Below are 21,833 nucleotides of genomic sequence, written 5' to 3'. Positions count from 1 at the left end.
CAGATTGAAGAAAGTCATCCGGAGGTGTTCTTGTAGCGATATAATCCAATACAATGCCTTTTGAAAAAGAAAACCTTTTACAGGCATACTAAAACATGCATTAATTGCAATTATAAAGGAGTTCAGATGTCTCTACAGAAAAGTGTTAAACCTTTTACAGACATACTAAAACATACACAGTATTAAAGGAGTTTTGTTGTCTCCATAGAACACAGACATACTAAAATATACACAGTATTAAAGGAGTTTTGTTGTCTCCATAAATACAGACATACTAAAACATATACAGTATTAAAGGAGTTTTGTTGTCTTCATACAACACAGACATACTAAAACATACACAGTATTAAAGGAGTTTTGTTGTCTTCATACAACACAGACATACTAAAACATACACAGTATTAAAGGAGTTTTGTTGTCTTCATACAACACAGACATACTAAAACATACACAGTATTAAAGGAGTTTTGTTGTCTTCATACAACACAGACATACTAAAACATACACAGTATTAAAGGAGTTTTGTTGTCTTCATACAACACAGACATACTAAAACATAAACAGTATTAAAGGAGTTTTGTTGTCTCCATAAATACAGACATACTAAAACATACACAGTATTAAAGGAGTTTTGTTGTCTTCATACAACACAGACATACTAAAAACATACACAGTATTAAAGGAGTTTTGTTGTCTTCATACAACACAGACATACTAAAACATACACAGTATTAAAGGAGTTTTGTTGTCTTCATACAACACAGACATACTAAAACATACACAGTATTAAAGGAGTTTTGTTGTCTCTATAAAATACTGATATACTTAAACATACACAGTATCAAAGGAGTTTTGATGCATTCCAGGCACACAAATCTTCTCCTCTCTGTTATAAAGCAAGATTTCTTTTCCGATATAAAGTAGATTTCTTTCCTGATATGAAGTAGATTTCTTTTCTGGCATATGAAGTAGATTTCTTTTCTGATGTCAGAAGTTGATTGTCAAGCAAAAAGAATGCATTCTTCATACTTTACACCAATAAACATTAGGTTTATTTATATGCATTTATTTTTCAGAAATAAACAAATACCTTACATTAAAATTAGCAATACAATTGTCTCTTAAAACAGGGTGATTTTTTATGGTAATTAATTATACGTTTTAAGACAATATTTTCTTTCATAACTTGTTTGAGGAGACTTAAATTTTTGCTATTTTGACTGGAAAACTAGTTTATCTGCTCTGTCAAGTTAAGCAATCAAACAACACCTATATCCTCTTCTTCAAAATAAGAAGCCCACAGGCCTTATCGGTCACCTAAATACTAGTGAAAAAGTATCACTTACTTCCATGGGCTATGAAATCTATAAAAAAAATTCCTGTTCTGAATATCTAAGCTAAATTCTAATGTTCAGCAACAGTATAAAACAAGATGTGTTCTTAAAACTTCAATGCCCTCAAAAGTGCATACACTGATGCAAGGCTTTAAATAATAGGTGTATTAACATTTAAACATCAAAAGGTATGACTAATTTGGACTCATCCTTAGGCTTAAGTCATAACCCTGGGTTGTGAAATTCACCATTTTTTGTACATCCTTTTCTGCTATTCCTAAGTATGCATTTAGATTTCATACAGTATCAGACAAGCTTACACATAAATACTATATACTAAGTTTAGCCCCACTCTGGGGTCAAAACCCTTACTCTTAAGAAAATCAAATTTACAATTTTGCTAAAAGACTACCTGTTCTATCCATTTAGTTTCAATTTAGTATCAAAAGCACTAAAGAAAATGTTATTCAAGTGTTTTACACATAAAGACTATAATATAACAAGTTTGGCCCGGCCCTGGGGTCAGAACCCCTACTCCGGGGATCATGACATTTAAAATTTTGGTAGAGGCTTTCCTGCTTTACATTAATATGCATTTGGTTTTTCTTACTTGTGTGTGGTTCTTGAGAAGATTTTTGAAAATTAGTTATTTTTGGACAGTTTTTGCCCTCCCCCTAAGGCCCCAGGGGTGCAGGTATCTGGAAATTTACAATTTCTGTTCCCTTTGTTCCAAGTATGTTTCATACCAAATTTGAAAAGAATTGGAATGATAGTTATCAAGAAGAAGTTAAAAATGTTTATTGTTCACACATTTAATAACAGACCATTTTGACCCCACCCCAATACCAAAACCCCTACCCCTGGAATAATCAAATTTACAATTTTGGTAAAGGACTATCTGTTCTTTCTAAATATTTATTTACTTTCAATTTAGTATCAATAGTATTAAAGAAGATGTAATTTACGGTAAGTGTTTTACACATAAACACTATATAACAAGTTTGGCCCCGCCCTGGGGTCAGAACCCCTACCCCGGTGATCATGAAATTTACAATTTTGGTACAAGCCTTCCTGCTCTACATCACAATGCATTTAGTTTTTCTTACATGTGAGTGGTTCTTGAGAAGATGATTTTTGAAAATTGGTAAATTTTGGGCAGTTTTTGCCCCACCCCTAGGGCCCCAGGAGTCCTAAATTTACAATTTATGTCCCCCTTGTCCCAATGATGCTTCACACCGAAGAAGTAGGTACAGTTTCTAATGTCATTTGGCCCAAAATATCGATGATTTCACTTGGAGCTCAAACTCTGGCATTCAAATAAGGAATGGATTAGCAAACACAAAATCCGCTCAGTTTGATCAGCAAAATGATTTGTGTCACATGATGAGAGCATGAAGTTGGCATAAAATTGCAAAAATGCCATTTTCAATGAAAATATCCACAAATTTAGATGGTTTTCTTCTCAGAAAACAGACAGCGCATGCGTTGAGCAAATTCATATTCAAGCATGTTTTTCATCTTAAAATAATACACAATATATATCATTTTCATTTTGCTCGACAAATGGTACATCTTTTCCTGAGCTTATTTTGTAAAAAAGGCGGGAAATGTCTTAATCATAATGCTATCCAATTAGGAATATCATTCTGAATTTGTTGACATAGTATACCTGGCATATATTTACTTTCTTAAAGCGCTGATTAAGGTTAATTCCAGACACATTTTATAGAGAGAAAAATTTTGGGCCTTTTTATGTATACAATCGTACCTTGTTCTTTGAAAAGAATTGAACTGGTAGTTATTAAGAAGAAGTTAAAAATGTTCAATTGTTAACGCATGACAACGCACGAAAACCAATTGCAATAGGTCACCTGAGTTTACTTAGCTGACCTAATAAAAAAGAAAAGACCAGTAACTCTAGCTGCATTAACAGTTTTCACAGTTAGTGACCTTCTGCACCCTACTACCTTGTAACAAATTATATTTAACCGAGAATTCAGATTAGTTACATGTTTTTGTTTTGAACATACTTTAGTGAATAATCATGCTAACAGATTGGAGACAAATTCATTCAACTTAATTACTGGCTCTCTCTTTAAATATTACAATATATATGTAAGAATCCAAAGTGCGATGGTCACGCCAAACCCCAATGGTCTGTGCCAAATCCCGATGGTGTGACACACTAAAGTGCGATGGTCCACACTCATGTACCACAGTGTGATGGTCTGACACGCTGAAATCCTTTGATTTATAAACGACACAGTCTTTTGGTAAAGACTGTACCAACCATATGTTGTTTCACTAAAATATCAGTGCAAAATCCATGCATAAAAAATAAGTTCAACTTATTTCATTACCATCTAGTTGTCATGTTATTAAAGACAAAATTTTCCAATGCGAAATCGTATAGAATGTTTTGCATTATCGCATATCCCCAGGATTTTATTACATGTACGTCACAAGTAATAAATGATCATGAATTAAAGAATGTTTGGGCGAAGTAGATATAGTTCGACAACAAATGTACTTTGCCGTTCTCACTATCCTCAACCTTGTATACCTTGCCGTTGCTGTTGTCCGTGTTGCATTTCTTCGGTTTTATTTTGAAAGACGTTAAGAATGACGTCACAATGACGTGATGTCACAAACGTTACTGAATGTCCACATCATCGGACTTTGGCGTGGCCATCGCACTTTGTCGTCCGTAACGTTAAAAACCCATTGCACTTTGGCGCAGACCATCGCACTTTGGCATCAGTGACCATCGCACTTTGGAGCGACCATCACACTTTAGAGTCTTACATATATGTATCGTGCGTTTCATGTACATTGAACTTTTGAAAAAACAATTTATCAGATACATGTAATTGCATAAAATACAGGTGAAACAAGGTTTAATAACATACTATTTAGTAATTACAGTAGATTTAGACTAAATATACGTGAGGAAATTATTCTAATGCAATTTCACAACAAGTATCACCTGCGAAATATAAATATTCGCTTTTATATCTATATTGCAAAACTCTTGAACAACGGAAAACTCCGAATTCATGTTCTCGTGATTGGACGTCTACGAGTGATGGTGTCATTCTGCGATAAGTACTCGCGTAAAATAAGGAATCTACAGTATTTAAATCTAAGGGATCTATCTATAAATCTATTGTATCTATCTATAAATCTAAGGGATCTATCTATAAATCTACGGGATCTATCTATATATCAACTGGATCTATTTATAAATCTACGGGATCTATCTATAAATCTAAGGGATCTATCTATAAATCTATGAACAAATGCAAAAATTATGGCATTGATTTGTAATGATAGATTTACATTACCCCATTTTAACAGGTTTGTATCCATGTTGACTAAATCAAGTATAAATTTTTAATAGTTGATTTAAAATAACAATTCTAGAAAATTGTGTATAATTCTTACAAGCAAAAAAAAATTACAAGTGTCAATCATTAACACCTTGTCTATGGTAAGTGCATATCTATTTAAGTACTTCCTGTGTATTTATTTACAAACAATATGTACTTCATATGTATTTATTGACAAACAATATGTACTTCCTGTGTATAAAAGTATTTATTTACAAACAATATGTACTTCATATGTATTTATTTACAAACAATATGTACTTCATATGTATTTATTGACAAACAATATGTAATTCATATGTATTTATTGACAAACAATATGTAATTCATGTGTATTTATTGACAAACAATATGTAATTCATGTGTATTTATTGACAAACAATATGTAATTCATGTGCATTTATTGACAAACAATATGTACTTCATATGTATTTATTAACAAACAATATGTAATTCATATGTATTTATAGACAAACAATGTAATTCATGTGTATTTATTGACAAACAATATGTAATTCATATGTATTTATTGACAAACAATGTAATTTATGTGCATTTATTGACAAACAATATGTAATTCATGTGTATTTATTGACAAACAATATGTAATTCATGTATATTTATTGACAAACAATATGTAATTCAAGTGTATTTATTGTCAAACAATATGTAATTCATGTGTATTCATTTACAAACAATATGTAATTCACATGCATTTATTGACAAACAATATGTAATTCAAGTGTATTTATTGACAAACAGTATGTAATTCATATGTATTTATTGACAAACAATATGTAATTTACGTGTACATTGTATTTTATAACATTGATTGATTGACTGTGTTTACGTCCCATCACATATTGAAAACAATATGTAAAACATTGAAAAATAATAATGGCAATGTCTAACTGAGTAGTGAACAACATATTTTGAAAATTTCCATTAATCTTGTATTTTTGCAATATTTTTATGTATGCAGATTTTGTTTACCTTCAAAAACTGTTCAATTACTTGCTTAATCTGTTTATTTTGAGCAATCTTGAAATATATATACATCACTTACAATGTTTTAGCATAAATATGCAAATATTTTCATAAAATAATCACTTTGCATATGCCATGTTGTAACAAGAAAATACCTCACAGATTTTCCATTTGTCACTGTCACTTGAAACAGTCCACATGATGCTATCAACTGAAAGTATGCAACAGAATTTTACATTAATTCAAACACACTTAAAGCATTAATCACAATTAATATTATAAACATGTGGTTGATGGATCCTAAAGTAGAAGACACATCAGTATGCGTACCAATGTTTGCATGGCCATCAACTAATTTGATGCGACATACATGTAAATCTTATTTTTCTTTTTTCTGCATCATTCCCATTTTCAAGTGCAAACTCATTTTGCTAGGACACAACTGTATTTCAATATTTGTAATAAAATCATTTCAAGTCCTTTATAACTGTATTAATAGTTTATCATTCATCAATCAAGGACACAAATAACAACTAGACATGCATGTACTATGATTATAAACCAACACAATTCTGACATCGTATGTTACATAATACCTATAGTATAATGGATATACAAGTTTGCAATTAAAATATGAACAGCTGAGAGTTTCCCTTGTCTAAAATTTTATTTGATATGTAATGAGAAATACATAAAACAGCTATACTAATCATACCTCCAGGGCTAGTAAAAAAGCAATACATTATAACTAACCTTTGTTGTATCCAATACAATTTTCATTATTTTTTCTCATAGGGAAATAAACATCACTTCACAACAAGTGTGAATTCATTATATGCTTCTTCATTATAAGCATGATTTACTGTATTATGTAAGTAGTTGAGTGTTCATTATAAGCATGATTTACTGTATTAGTAAGTAGTTGAGTGGTCATTATAAGCATGATTTACTGTATTATGTAAGTAGTTGAGTGGTCATTATAAGCATGATTTACTGTTGCATATAAGTAGTTGAGTGTTCATTATCAGCACGATTTACTGTATTATGTAAGTAGTTGAGTGGTCATTATAAGCATGATTTACTGTGTTATGTAAGTAGTTGAGTGTTCATTATAAACACGATTTACTGTATTATGTAAGTAGTTGAGTGTTCATTATAATCATGATTTACTGTATTATGTAAGTAGTTGAGTGGTCATTATAATCATGATTTACTGTGTTATGTAAGTAGTTGAGTGTTCATTATAATCATGATTTACTGTATTATGTAAGTAGTTGAGTGGTCATTATAATCATGATTTACGGTATTATGTAAGTAGTTGAGTGTTCATTATAATCATGATTTACTGTATTATGTAAGTAGTTGAGTGTTCATTATAAGCATGATTTACTGTATTATGTAAGTAGTTGAGTGGTCAATATAAGCATGATTTACTGTATTAGTAAGTAGTTGAGTGGTCAATATAAGCATGATTTACTGTATTATGCAAGTAGTTGAGTGTTCATTATAATCATGATTTACTGTATTATGTAAGTAGCTGAGTGTTCAATATAATCATGATTTACTGTATTATGTAAGTAGTTGAGTGTTCATATAAGCATGATTTACTGTGTTATGTATGTAGTTGAGTGTTCAATATAAGCATGATTTACTGTATTATGTAAGTAGTTGAGTGTTCATTATAAGCATGATTTACTGTGTTATGTATGTAGTTGAGTGTTCATTATAATCATGATTTACTGTATTATGCAAGTAGTTGAGTGTTCATATAAGCATGATTTACTGTATTATGTAAGTAGCTGAGTGTTCAATATAAGCATGATTTACTGTATTATGTAAGTAGCTGAGTGTTCAATATAAGCATGATTTACTGTATTATGTAAGTAGTTGAGTGGTCATTATAAGCATGATTTACTGTATTATGTAAGTAGTTGAGTCTTCATATAAGCATGATTTACTGTATTATGTAAGTAGCTGAGTGTTCAATATAAGCATGATTTACTGTATTATGTAAGTAGCTGAATGTTCAATATAAGCATGATTTACTGTATTATGTAAGTAGCTGAGTGTTCAATATAAGCATGATTTACTGTATTATGTAAGTAGTTGAGTGTTCATTATAAGCATGATTTACTGTGTTATGTAAGTAGTTGAGTGTTTATTATAATCATGATTTACTGTGTTATGTAAGTAGTTGAGTGTTCATTATAAGCATGATTTACTGTATTATGTAAGTAGTTGAGTGTTCATTATAATCATGATTTACTGTATTATGTAAGTAGTTGAGTGTTCATATAAGCATGATTTACTGTATTATGTAAGTAGTTGAGTGTTCAATATAAGCATGATTTACTGTATTATGTAAGTAGCTGAGTGGTCAATATAAGCATGATTTACTGTGTTATGCAAGTAGTTGAGTGGTCATTATAAGCATGATTTACTGTATTATGTAAGTAGTTGAGTGGTCAATATAAGCATGATTTACTGTGTTAAATGTAAGTAGTTGAGTGTTCATTATAATCATGATTTACTGTATTATGTAAGTAGCTGAGTGTTCAATATAAGCATGATTTACTGTATTATGTAAGTAGCTGAGTGTTCAATATAAGCATGATTTACTGTATTATGTAAGTAGTTGAGTGTTCATTATAAGCATGATTTACTGTGTTATGCAAGTAGTTGAGTGTTCATTATAAGCATGATTTACTGTATTATGCAAGTAGTTGAGTGTTCATTATAAGCATGATTTACTGTGTTATGTAAGTAGTTGAGTGTTCATTATAATCATGATTTACTGTGTTATGTAAGTAGTTGAGTGTTCATATAAGCATGATTTACTGTATTATGTAAGTAGTTGAGTGTTCAATATAAGCATGATTTACTGTATTATGTAAGTAGCCGAGTGGTCAATATAAGCATGATTTACTGTGTTATGCAAGTAGTTGAGTGGTCATTATAAGCATGATTTACTGTATTATGTAAGTAGTTGAGTGGTCAATATAAGCATGATTTACTGTGTTAAATGTAAGTAGTTGAGTGTTCATTATAATCATGATTTACTGTATTATGTAAGTAGCTGAGTGTTCAATATAAGCATGATTTACTGTATTATGTAAGTAGCTGAGTGTTCAATATAAGCATGATTTACTGTATTATGTAAGTAGTTGAGTGTTCATTATAAGCATGATTTACTGTGTTATGCAAGTAGTTGAGTGTTCATTATAAGCATGATTTACTGTATTATGCAAGTAGTTGAGTGTTCATTATAAGCATGATTTACTGTGTTATGTAAGTAGTTGAGTGTTCATTATAATCATGATTTACTGTATTATGTAAGTAGTTGAGTGTTCATTATAATCATGATTTACTGTATTATGTAAGTAGTTGAGTGTTCATTATAATCATGATTTACTGTATTATGTAAGTAGTTGAGTGTTCATTACAAGGCCAACGATAAAAATTGTTGAGTTTCCGCTAACGTTCCAGAAAAAAATAGGGTAGGTAGGTAGGAAATAATTTTTTTTTTTTTTTTTAAAAAATTTTTTTTTTCAAAGTATGCAAAAACATTGTAAACTCTAACAAGTGTAGTATAAGAAGGAGGAGAAATCTTTGGCTGGACCGGGAATCGAACCCGGGACCCCTGCATTGCTAGGCAGGTGCTCTAACCACTGAGCTATCTAGTCCGTATAGCCCTAATTACTACATTCCTCCCTCCTCAAGATCAATTATAATTTTATAATTGTCTTTCAATATCAACCCAGGTTCTTTTCGCCCCTGACAGGCCAACCTGCACTATTAGGGGTGGTCAACGGCACCAAATGTAGTATGGGAAGGAGAAAATCTTTGGCTGGACCCCTGCATTTCTAGTCAGGTGCTCTAACCACTGAGCTATCCAGGCCGATATCCACGGTCCGTATAGCCCTAATTACTGCACAAGTTAAATGTTCTATTGAATTTTATACTTTCAAAATAAAATTTTGCTTAAATTGCATTGCAAGTAAACTTTCAATCATAACATTTCACCCGTTATTGGCTGAGGATTATTTCCAGATGTTTTATAAGAAACTATATTTTTCAATGAAACATATCTAGCATAAAACACAAAAGTTAACTCCTCTATGCCACTATGCTCTACAAGTACCAGATATATTGTTTCTACATGTAGATTGGTTGTCATAGGAATACTTCTATTGGATATGTTTGACAGGAAAATAATGTGATGGTTTTGAAAAAATATATTAAATCATCACCAAAATATCAACATCATTAACATATTTTAAGTTTATTAATACATTTCTGAATGTATTTTCACAATCTAAATGGAACAAGGGTAGGAAGACAGTCTGGGCAGATCCCACTTATCCTAATGGGATCCAACTCTCTTCCAGCTAAAACTTTTTACCGGACATAAATTTTTATTTTAAAAACAATCTGCACATCTTTTTTTCCTCTCGGCTCTCACCAGCCATCAACAACTCGGATGCGCTCACTGCTTTATTTGCGGCCTTTTTCATAGTGTTTTCAGTTAGAACTGCAGCAGAAACCAAGGATGTGCATACAAATTTGACAGACTGGACATTCATGTCCGTCACTCTGCATCATGACCTCCATATAAAACTAGGGTCCCCGTGTATACACAGTAACGCCCGTTGAAATGATAGCATAAGACAGTGCACGGCTATAAATAGCCACCGTCTACAAACAACATAGGAGTTGGCAATTTTAACAAAAGAAAGTCTTAAATGAAAACATGACACTTGGCAGAGTCTCTCGACCGTCTGTTAACTTCAATTGTTAAATCATCGTTGCATGAGCTCGCATGGAGGTACTAGCCACTGGGTCAACCATCATCCATGCTGTTAGTTAGAAACATTATCAATGTTGTTTAAACGCTTGACACAATACCATGCAATTTTGTATATCATGAAAGCGTTTGAATGACTTCATCTCAATGTCTAACTAAAACGAAAACCAAGAACCGGGAATATATTTTTTCCGGGAAAATGACGATTTTTTTTTTTAAATATCGAAAAAAAATTCTAGGGTCGGGGCTATAATTTAGGGTCGGTCGGGTTAGCGGAACCACAACTCATTTTATCAGTGGCCTAATCATGATTTACTGTATTATGTAAGTAGTTGAGTGTTCAATATAAGCATGATATACTGTATTATGTAAGTAGTTGAGTGGTCATTATAAGCATGATTTACTGTATTATGTAAGTAGCTGAGTGGTCAATATAAGCATGATTTACTGTATTAGTAAGTAGTTGAGTGGTCATTATAAGCATGATTTATTGTATTATGTAAGTAGTTGAGTGGTCAATATAAGCATGATTTACTGTGTTAAATGTGAGTAGTTGAGTGTTCAATATAAGCATGATTTACTGTATTATGTAAGTAGTTGAGTGGTCATTATAAGCATGATTTACTGTGTTATGTATGTAGTTGAGTGTTCAATATAAGCATGATTTACTGTATTATGTAAGTAGTTGAGTGTTCATTATAAGCATGATTTACTGTATTATGTAAGTAGTTGAGTGTTCATTATAAGCATGATTTATTGTATTATGTAAGTAGTTGAGTGTTCATTATAAGCATGATTTACTGTATTATGTAAGTAGTTGAGTGTTCATTATAAGCATGATTTACTGTATTATGTAAGTAGTTGAGTGTTCAATATAAGCATGATTTACTGTATTATGTAAGTAGTTGAGTGTTCATTATAAGCATGATTTACTGTATTATGTAAGTAGTTGAGTGTTCATTATAAGCTATTCCAGCAAAAAACACATTGGGGGGGGGGGGGGGGGGGGGAACGGCAGCCGATATTTTTTTGGATGGGTGGGGGTGATTTGGGAAAATATATTTGTATGGGTGGTTGTCTTCCAGGTTAAATAAAAAAGATGGGTGCCTGTGAATTAGGATAAAAGTGAAAACGTATCACGTTACGTTTCTTTTATTACAAAAGAAGAAGAAAAGCGGAGCCATCCTACATTAAGTACGGAAAAAAGATTGATAAATGGGCAGATAACTCAATGTTACCTTAAAACTTTCCCCTCCAAGGCGTTACCCAACCTATTGTACCTGTCCTAAACGACCACCTTTGAATTATTATTATACATGATCATATGTGTTGTCAGTATCAATTCACTGTTTACAATTATTGCTTTATTTTATTACTGTACAGTATATCGTATGAAGTTGAGGAAGTCACATGATGCCAATCATTGACTTAATAATAAAATTCCAGGCATACGCATAGACGAGTTGTTTCTAGTCATTATGGACAGTGGCCAGTACACTCACATATGTCAACACCGAAAAATGGCTGTTTAAAACATAATTTATTTACTTGATCAACACTTTCTTATATATATAATATTCAAATAAATTGAGTTGTTTAAAAATGAATTAAATTTATATTTAACTGAAACATAACTTTATACACATTAACATCGAATAGATGTCGTAAAAACATCACTTCGAATGTGACTTATTTAGTAGAACTAAAAATAGAGATTATGCCATCATGCAGTTCAAAATTGCTCACAAACTCTTTACAGGTTTTTTTTTTGGTTAAGAATAAAATATCTTATGGTTTAAAGTAAAGTTTCTCGTTTGTTTTTTCAACACGACCAGTCGGACTAGTAAATCGACATTTTAGCCGACCAGACCTATCATTTAGTAGACTCGGTCCGTCGGACATGCCTTAGTGTCAAACCCTGAAAGTGTTCCTATAGTGTAGCATGTACAAATTCAATAACGTCCCATAACTCCTGTCAAAATTATTGAATCAAAATTCCGGCATAATATGATCAACTACACATGGCAAATAACAATCCTTCAAATTATGAACAAAATCCGTTGAGCGGTTTCGGAGGAGTTGCGTCCACAAACTGTTCCTATAGTGTAGCATGTACAAATTCAACAAAGTCCCATAACTCCTGCAAAATATGATCAACTACACATGGTGACTAACAATCCTACTTAATATGAACAAAATCCGTTGAGCAGTTTCTGAGGAGTTGCGTCCACAAAGTGAAGTGGGACGGACGGACACCAGTATTTCTATGTCCCCTTCCATGTTGCGGTGGGGGACAATAACCAAGCTTATGAATTTGGAAATTCAAAAGTCATTTTCGATTCGATGTTAGAAATTTTTTTAATATATAATACACGTAAAAGGCATGTGGAGGTAAACATTTTCTAGAGTGTTCAATCTCAGAAAGCTTGATTAATATAACTTATTTACATACCTGATGATAAAACCAGTTGTTAAATCTATGCTCTCCCAAATACATGGCAAACTATGTAGGTAGCATGCGTACATAGCATCTGCTCCTATCGTTCTGGAATCGATTCAGCAGAGACAGCATGGATAACCTGTAATGTGATACCAACACAGAGACTACGTTACTTCTGAGACATACTGTAAAAAGCCTTTCTGCCATTAAAAGCTTTGTCCAGAATGATCTAGATCTAGGCAACATTGGTGGCATTAGATATTGTTAATTTGTATATACATATTACTAGTAAAATTGCCTGATAAAAAATTGTTAGTTCCTTACATGAAATGAAATACAGGTGACTCTCGATGGCTCTCGCTAACTTCACTCTCTTGGTTACAGAAGTGAAATAATGGTCCCAATTTCTTTCTCTCAGAATTGCTTTGAGTTCAGAAAAAAAAAACTGCACAAAGAGTTCCGATATTTTGGGAGAGCTATAAACAAACATCGGGATCATTGAGAATATATGCCGTGTGTTATCGTAGACATTGGCATGATAAAGAACCCTTGCAGCTACAGCATGCAAGTGCCATGCATGGGCCAAAATTTGTGTGAGTTCACAATTAAAGCTGATAATTTCATGAGTGAAAAAAAAATTAACGGGACAAAAAAAAGAACCAAAACACAATACATTATTAGAGTCACATGGTTTGCTCTTCGTCAGCTGAAAAATGATTACCTGTAGTAATGTCGCTATCACTGTGGTATACTTCAATGACAACCCTGTAGATATAAAAAAAAATTTGAAAAGTATGATAAATATTTTTAAATTCCAGACAAGCATTTTCTTACCTTTGTACGTTTTGTTGTTGTTGATTTGAATGAAAAAAATATTGCAGCAATGACGTCACAATGCACTGTTTACAGCATTTGCGTTAAATGAATAGGCGAATTAAATGTCTAAAGTCCTGTTCCAAGGTCTTCCCTTGTCTTAATGGTCACACCATAAAACATATCAATTAATGATTTGTGTTGTAAAAGTATAAAATTCATGCATTCTAATTTGAAATTACATCTGTTTGTTCGACAAAAATACAGATAAAAATTGCAGCATAACTTCTTAGATGTCTATAGATTAACTCTTCTTCTATTATATTTGAAGGTAAAATAATCATGGGAAATAAAAATCTTATGTAGAAAATGATACAAGTTTTGTGTGTTTGCATAAACTATTAGGCCTAGTGTTCAAGGCATGAGAGCAACCTCTTCAAAATAAAACATAAAAATGTACATTTCCCGCAATGCAATGAATTTGTGATAAATAACTAATACATGTACCTGAAACAGTATAATACGGGGATGTGACTGAATTCCTTAGATATTAGAGGAAAATTGGTGAAAAAGGGAGGAAAACACCTCACCCTACCTGGAAAAATATTATTTTCTGTCATTTAAGATCAAACCCAGAGTGTTTCATTTTTTCAAAAATTGAGCCAATCAGAGGATATCCTCTACAGAGAGGAAAAATCACATCCTGGATAAAAGCGAGCCAGCGCAAAGCGCTGGCTCGTACTGCGAGCTCTAATGACTAGAGTGCGGGAAATAATCCGAGCTAAATCTAAACCTCTAACAAGGAAATTTTTTAGACGCCAATCCCAGAAGTCCCTTGTCAAAAATGGCTGAGATCTCGCAAAGTCACACCTTAGAATATGATTGTGAACTTACGTGGATTATCATCCTAATCATGTGGCCTCCTAGCTCCAAAATTCAGTGCACCATTAGGCGAAATCTTTAACGAAGTGCAATGTTTATGAAAGGCAGGCTAAGCTCTGATGTGTGACGTCATGGCTACGTTTTGACGTACGTCATAATAAGACTGACAGTGGCGGATCTATATACATACTTGTTATTAGTCATACTACTGGGACAATATTGAATATACGCAAACATTACACGTGCGTCATTTATTAATCTAACAAAGAAAAAGGAAGACTAAATTAAATTGTTAGAATATGTGAGGGAGCACAGGTACTGAGTTAGTGCTATTTAACAAATTACAAAAAATCGATGGAATTCGGTCGGATTGAGTTTTTTTTTTTAAATCTGGGGGTTTTTTGGGGGTTTTTTTTTTGCGAATAAAAAATACAACGAGTGCTTCAATCCATTTCCTTTTAACATGCCCGGTAATGCAAACCAACCAACCTCCCTCCCCCCTTATAACCAACCATGCCACTTGCTATTAACAACTAAAAATCATTAATTAATTCTAGTTTTGTGAATTAATCTTAATTAATGTATCCACACAACAACAGTGGAGAGGGGCTTAAATGTGTTGCAATTTTATTCAATAATTATATATGTCAATGCTGAAATATTTCATCATTGTGTTACAACTAGGATTATGTAAAATATTATGAAAATTTTTCTAATTTTCTCTTTTAGAACATACCATTGCTACAAGGGGATTATCATATGAATTTATTCTTTTAAAAAATAGATATGTGCACATGGTGGTGGTGGGCGGGGTGTCCGCTCATATACATGCCCACTAGTTGAATTTATCAATTTAATTTTAAATATATCATTAAATTATCATTATATTGAAATGCGTTTTATGTTCAAAGGCAGTGCTGTTTAAACACAGTTTTACAAACTTGAAAGGTTTGGGCATTTTTATCATACAATTAGTGACTTGAAAAGATTTGGAGTAGAAAAAAGGAAAGTAGAGGCAGTCTACTGCTGAGAGCATTTAGTTCAGAACAAGTCGTGCATCAATTTAGCAAGTCACAGTGAAGGCAGCAGAAATAAAATGTATATAGCATAAAATTATTTCAATCACAATCGTGTATACGTGTTTTTTGATTTTTAATATAAAACCCTGGGACAAAATTCATGTAATGAGTATTTGGCAAATAGATATTGTTTAAATTAAACCTGATCAAAGCATGAACATTATACATGAAGCTGCGCTCGCCTCAACGGTCACACCGTAAAACATATTAACTTGTGGTTTTCTTATGTGTGTTTCTCTTTTTTTTCTTTTTCTTTTTTTTGTGGTGGTATTAACTAACTGATTTACATAAAGTTTGTGGAGTAAAATAGAGGATAGAAAACGCCTTGGCATTTATGAAACATGTGCTTGTTTTATGAACACTCCCCCCAATTTAAGTGAAAAATATCAGTATGTGGTAAATTACAATTTATCCTCGACTTGGACTCATGCTGTGACGGGAAACACGACGGGGGTTTGTCTACGAGATCCAAACATCCATGCAATCCTGTGACTGACTATGAAGTCGACTTTGGATATCCATGTACATCCACCGTTGTCAAATAAACCGCCATTCTGTCATCCTGCCGGGTCATACTAAAACAAGTCCCACGGAGAAAATAAGTCCTACATGAGTCCCACGGAGGAAAACAAGTCCCACCATTAAATACGATATTTTGAATGTGTTTTAAAACATATATGTATAGATTATCACTGTTTAAACATAATTTGTAGGGGAAAAAAGAGAAATAATGATTTTAGAGGTTATTTTGATCGTTTACAAAATCAAAGAACGATAACTCTTACTAACAGCGTATCACCTATGTACAAGGTCTAAGGCCCACGAATATTTTTGACATTCTAATCTAGTTTTGTTTAAGAACACATATTTTGGATATATAATGTATGGAAAAAAATTCTTTGAATGTCTTTGTAGAAGTTCACGTAGAAATTCACCACGATTGATTATAGATATAAACAACGAAACATCTGCACATATTTCTGTACATAGTGCTTCAATAACTAAGTACAAAAACTGAATAAGAATTTATATATACGTATGAAGTATATCAGAATTTTGTATATAACTTTAAAATTATGTTTTTATTTTTATGCATTTATAATTATGAAATCTAGGTTGGTAAATAAAAGTTTTATAAACATATTAAATTACAAAACTATAAAGTTTCTGTGTTAATTTATTTTATTTATTTCATTCTGTTATTCTTTGAAATATCTATATCATGTTTGTTTTATACAGAATTCTCAAATTTTTTTCACAATATGAGTGCATTTTCTTAGCTTTTACTTATTCTTTAATTTCTACACTAGAATGCGACTGTTTTGTAAACATATCCTGGTGTGTTTTTTTTTACTCTCATTCACATGTATAATATATTGTATATCTAAAATAAAAACATATTTTTAAAGTTATTTATACAAAATTCTGATACACTACATTAAATGAGAACTCTTAGCCACATAAATGTGTTTCCAGGACCCACGACATGGACGTGGTTCTACATAAGGTCCCTTTTTATTTTATTTTTGTATGTTTTTCTAGGAAATATTTTTACACAACTGCATAAAAATATTTTATTTTATTATTCATTGCCTCGCAGAAATTATTTTTCCAAAGATGAGGAATTTTGGAATTTCTGAGTCTTGGCTGAAACACTTTCTCAAACAAGGTCGGAAGTACTTTTTCTGACAAGTAATGAAAAGCCAAAATGTCGTGATATTTTTCAAGAATTTCTTGCTGTTTTTCCAAATACATGATTTTTGAGTTTGCACATAGTAAACCAGAACTTGAGAAAATGGAATTTACAATTGCATTTTTTTTGGGATTCAGGAACATTGAATTTTGTGAGGTTTCTCAAAGCATTTTCTTGCAAGTGTCTGGAACAAAGTATGTGGTTTGACCCTGGAAATGTTGTTTTTATGGCATTTATCAATGCCAGTTCCTCATCAACGAATGCACAGATCAATGCAAAAAGCAAAAAATGAACAATCAACTATATAGTTTTAGCTACTATTAAGAAGACTATATGCTACATACAAAATTAAAACAATTAAAACAATAACAAAAAAATTAAGATTACAGAAATAAAGAAAAATGAAAATAAAAAAAAAGAAAAGAAAATAGAAGTGTTCTAACTAATATACTAACTAATATTATCAATGAAAAAAAAAAACCATTATTGGAAAAAAAAACAACTAAGAGAAAGAAGAAAGATGAACTTTATCCAAAAAAAAAAAATGAAATAAATGAAATGAAATAAAAATGAAATGGAAAAAATAAATTAGCTACTATTGAGTTAAGAATGAAAGTGAACTAGATATCTGCAGATTTCTTATTATAGTTTTAAAAAAAATAATAGAGATTTCAACGAAAAATTAAAATAAAAAATGGGAAAAAATCGCCGTCTACGTTGTACCAATCCCTGAAAGATAAAAAAGAAAAATATTAGCTTTGCATGTTTAAAGAATCATACCGTGTGAAGATCCTCCATACCTATATTTCTGAATGATGGCAGACTGGAGAAAAATCTGCATCATCTTTACAATCAGTCCTATACCTTATACTGTAACTATACATCAGTTCATCATAGAAATGTGATCTGTCTATGGTTGTACACACTTCTAGAGCCATCTACCAACCTGTGCAAACACAGGTACCCGAGGTTAGGTCTTTCCAGGATAGTACACTCTCTAAACTATATAATTGTTTACAATATTTTTCACTACTCAAAGGGCTCCTATTCTATACATCAAGCACATCTATGCGTTGTGATCTGTCTATGGTTGTACACAAAATATGATGTCCTATTCTATATCAGCATGTGCATGTACTAGCGACCTGTCTCAGGTTGTACGCTTGAACACGTGTGATTTTAACAACAACAACAATATATAATATGTTCAGATCAAACGTTGAAATGATTTTTACTGTGTATATGTAAATTCTGAACTGCACGTCTCAGTGGTGTGAAATCATTGTTCTTTACATACACAAAGGGGTCATGTATGTGTTGTTATGTAAGATTACGCAATTGTAGATACAGTCTAAACAGCAAGACACGTGCGATTATACAAACAGACTTTGTTGACATCGCGCCGATTGATATCTTACACAAAGCGTAGGATGTCTGATTGTTTGATGAGTATGTTCATTATATTAATTATGATACAATTCTTATCAATTTACATGGAAATGTTGCATATTTTAACCTGAGATATGTAAAATAAAGTAACAATATTTACAATAAATATATTAACTCGTAAATGAGAGAGAGAGAGAGAGAGAGAGAGAGAGAGAGAGAGAGAGAGAGAACAGTAACCCGCGTATACATGTACATATACAGAGACCCGGTTCGGAATACACCAACATTGAATTTGAAAATTTTATCAATCGTGTGGTCAGGTGTTTGACCTAAATGAAATTTATGTTTACCATACACACCTATATATTTTAATAATATAATGCTGATCAGAATAGAGATTTACGAAATCTGGAAATGCCAGTATTTTACACGTAGTAAGGTATCATTAAGTATTATATACACAATAACGAGCTATACCATTCAAGAATACTTAGCTACTGATTGAGATTGCAAAAAAAAAAAAAAAAAATCTCATAAGCAGTTATTTAATCGATGACTTTCATAAACAATATTACGTAAGAAAGGCCAATCCTAACAATCCGTAACAAAAATAGATAACAAAACTGAGACTTTCTTCTCATACATTAGCCATTGTATAAAATGAAAGCGTGATTCAAATGGTTTACTCAAACAATTTCATTTCAGCACTTCAATCATTCATTCAAAAACGAATAATACATAATATGTGTTAGTTCATCAATACTGGTTATCAATATCATATTGTAAGGTAAAATTTCAAGATGATTTCGTAAATACCCATGTGTTATTTCAAATGTATATTACACGTATCTATCTATCTATCTATCTATATCTATATATATATATATATATAACATATATATATATATATATATATATATATATATATATATATATATATATATCACACACACACACACACACACACACACACACATATATATATATATATATATATATATATATATATATCCAAATTGTGTTTTTAAAAAAATCACAGTGTCCGGTATAAAATATTAAAAGAAATAGAATAAACAGTACACAAAGTTAAAAATTTAACGCAAGCGCTTTCATTTTATAATCCTCAGGCGTTACATTTTAAAATATATATAGATATATATATTAATTCTTTTAAATTCAATTAATGTATATTCGGTCTTAATTACGATTTTAAAGAGGTAAAAATAACTTACCACTTTCTTGCACCGTAAACACTTTTCAATGTCTCGAAAAACGGAATGGAAATGAAACCGTATAAATTTTCATTCTGCGACTCAACTACGATAATTATGAGAGTTTAATATTGCTACAAAAACACAGCATTTCTTTTTTATCAGCCGCACGTTCGGTGCTCCTCCCTTGAAGTGAACAAATTTAATTAACAGGTTACATAATTAGAGGAGATTGGTTTTGAAATATCACAACACGTAATGGTAAGAAAACAGCCGGCAAATTGTGTAAACAATAGAATTTATCGTATCAATATGTTTTAGAAAAAAATATATCACCAATTACATGGAATGTATTGACTACAATTAACATTGACATAGACACCCCCCCAAATAAGCAACACATTCACGATTTCGCAACCACCTCCAGTCTAAAGACAATCGGAAATTATTGTTTTTCTTATAAAATTTATGTATAATTATACTTTGATAAATTATGAAATTCAGATTCAAATTAATACGATTCTCTTTTAAAAGACTATTATAAAACCTATAAGAAGATAATATTAGTGGGGCGTTCATAATACGACTTTGGGGCGTTCGTAATTGTAGTTTGGGGCGTTCGATATTCGACTATGGGGCGTTGTGGATTTGTTTTGGGGCGACCATAAAATACTCTGGGGCGCTCGGGCATGGGGCGACATGACTAGCACCCCCCATAACAGATCAAGGGTTGCGTGTAAACCCCAAACACCTATGGCTTGGATATTGAGCACCCCATAATTATCAATTTCTCAAAATATTTGTGGAAACATAGGTAAAAACACTAGAGCATTGACTTGAAATTGTCAACCGATTCTGACAAAAATTCGTACCGACTTATAAGCGGGTCAATGGCAAATTCCTACAAAATAACCTTAAAAAATACAACCGACTTATAGGCGGACCGACTTATAGGCGAGTATATACGGTAGATTGACACATAAAAAATATATAAAGAAAATAAACTGAAATAAATAAAATAGAAATCAATGATCAGTCTATATTGTATCTTCATCAATTCATTTGCAATTTTATCTCAATTGTTAACTGTCTTGAACTTGTGCTCAATTCCATTATAAATATTTATTGCAATAAAATATATTCAAACCAAACTCTCTGATTATTTGTTGAAATGAAGAACAGAAACATGAAAACAATTTATGAAATTTTATTTGACATGCTTGAATAATATAAAATATACGTATATGAATATAAATATTGTTGAGCACTGGAATTAAATTATAAAAATGTCCTATCAATTCAAGAATATGTACATTGATTACTCATTTTAACTGGGCTTTTTTTCTTTATCCCTCTATCCTTTTTCTTTTCTTTTCTTCTTTTTTTTTTTTTTTTTTTTTTTTTAGAAAAATGATAAAGTAAATGCAAATGCAGAAGAAACACTTCTTGGTCGTAGTTTTATTTCACATCTTGGCCGTAGTTTTATTTCACATCTTGGCTTGATCTGTGACATATTGCCAATAGACGGGATACCTGTAACAGATAAATATTAGTGATAAATATATTCATATATATATATATATATATATATATATATATATATATATATATATAATCAAAGTCAACCTTTATATTTTCTCGACGTGTATTTACAACCGACAGGCGTATTTAGTATAACCGTTAGAGTTATCTTTCTTGACGGTGGTCGGAGTTTTAAAATTCGTCTATTTATCGCATCAAACTACTTTTTATTAAACTTTTTCTTGATAATCGGTAATATAATAACATTGTCTTTCATTATAAAGCACTATT

The 21,833-nt window shown here is 31.5% G+C and overlaps 1 long non-coding RNA gene and 1 other non-coding gene across 2 annotated transcripts; both read right to left on the bottom strand.

Annotated features, from left to right (window-relative positions):
- Positions 1-3,924: 3,924 nt before the first annotated feature.
- LOC125671902 (uncharacterized) lies at positions 3,925-16,670 on the bottom strand. Its single transcript, XR_007368779.2, has 4 exons — positions 16,134-16,670; positions 13,676-13,719; positions 12,967-13,093; positions 3,925-5,921 (listed from the first exon to the last, which is right to left on the bottom strand). It is a non-coding gene; the product is annotated as an uncharacterized LOC125671902 (long non-coding RNA).
- Positions 9,321-9,394, bottom strand: Trnaa-agc (transfer RNA alanine (anticodon AGC)). Its single transcript has one exon. It is a non-coding gene; the product is annotated as a tRNA-Ala (tRNA).
- Positions 16,671-21,833: the final 5,163 nt, after the last annotated feature.

Source organism: Ostrea edulis, chromosome 4 (assembly GCF_947568905.1).
Source record: "Ostrea edulis chromosome 4, xbOstEdul1.1, whole genome shotgun sequence".
Lineage (NCBI taxonomy): Eukaryota > Metazoa > Mollusca > Bivalvia > Ostreida > Ostreidae > Ostrea > Ostrea edulis.
This window is presented reverse-complemented; position numbering and strand designations above follow the sequence as displayed.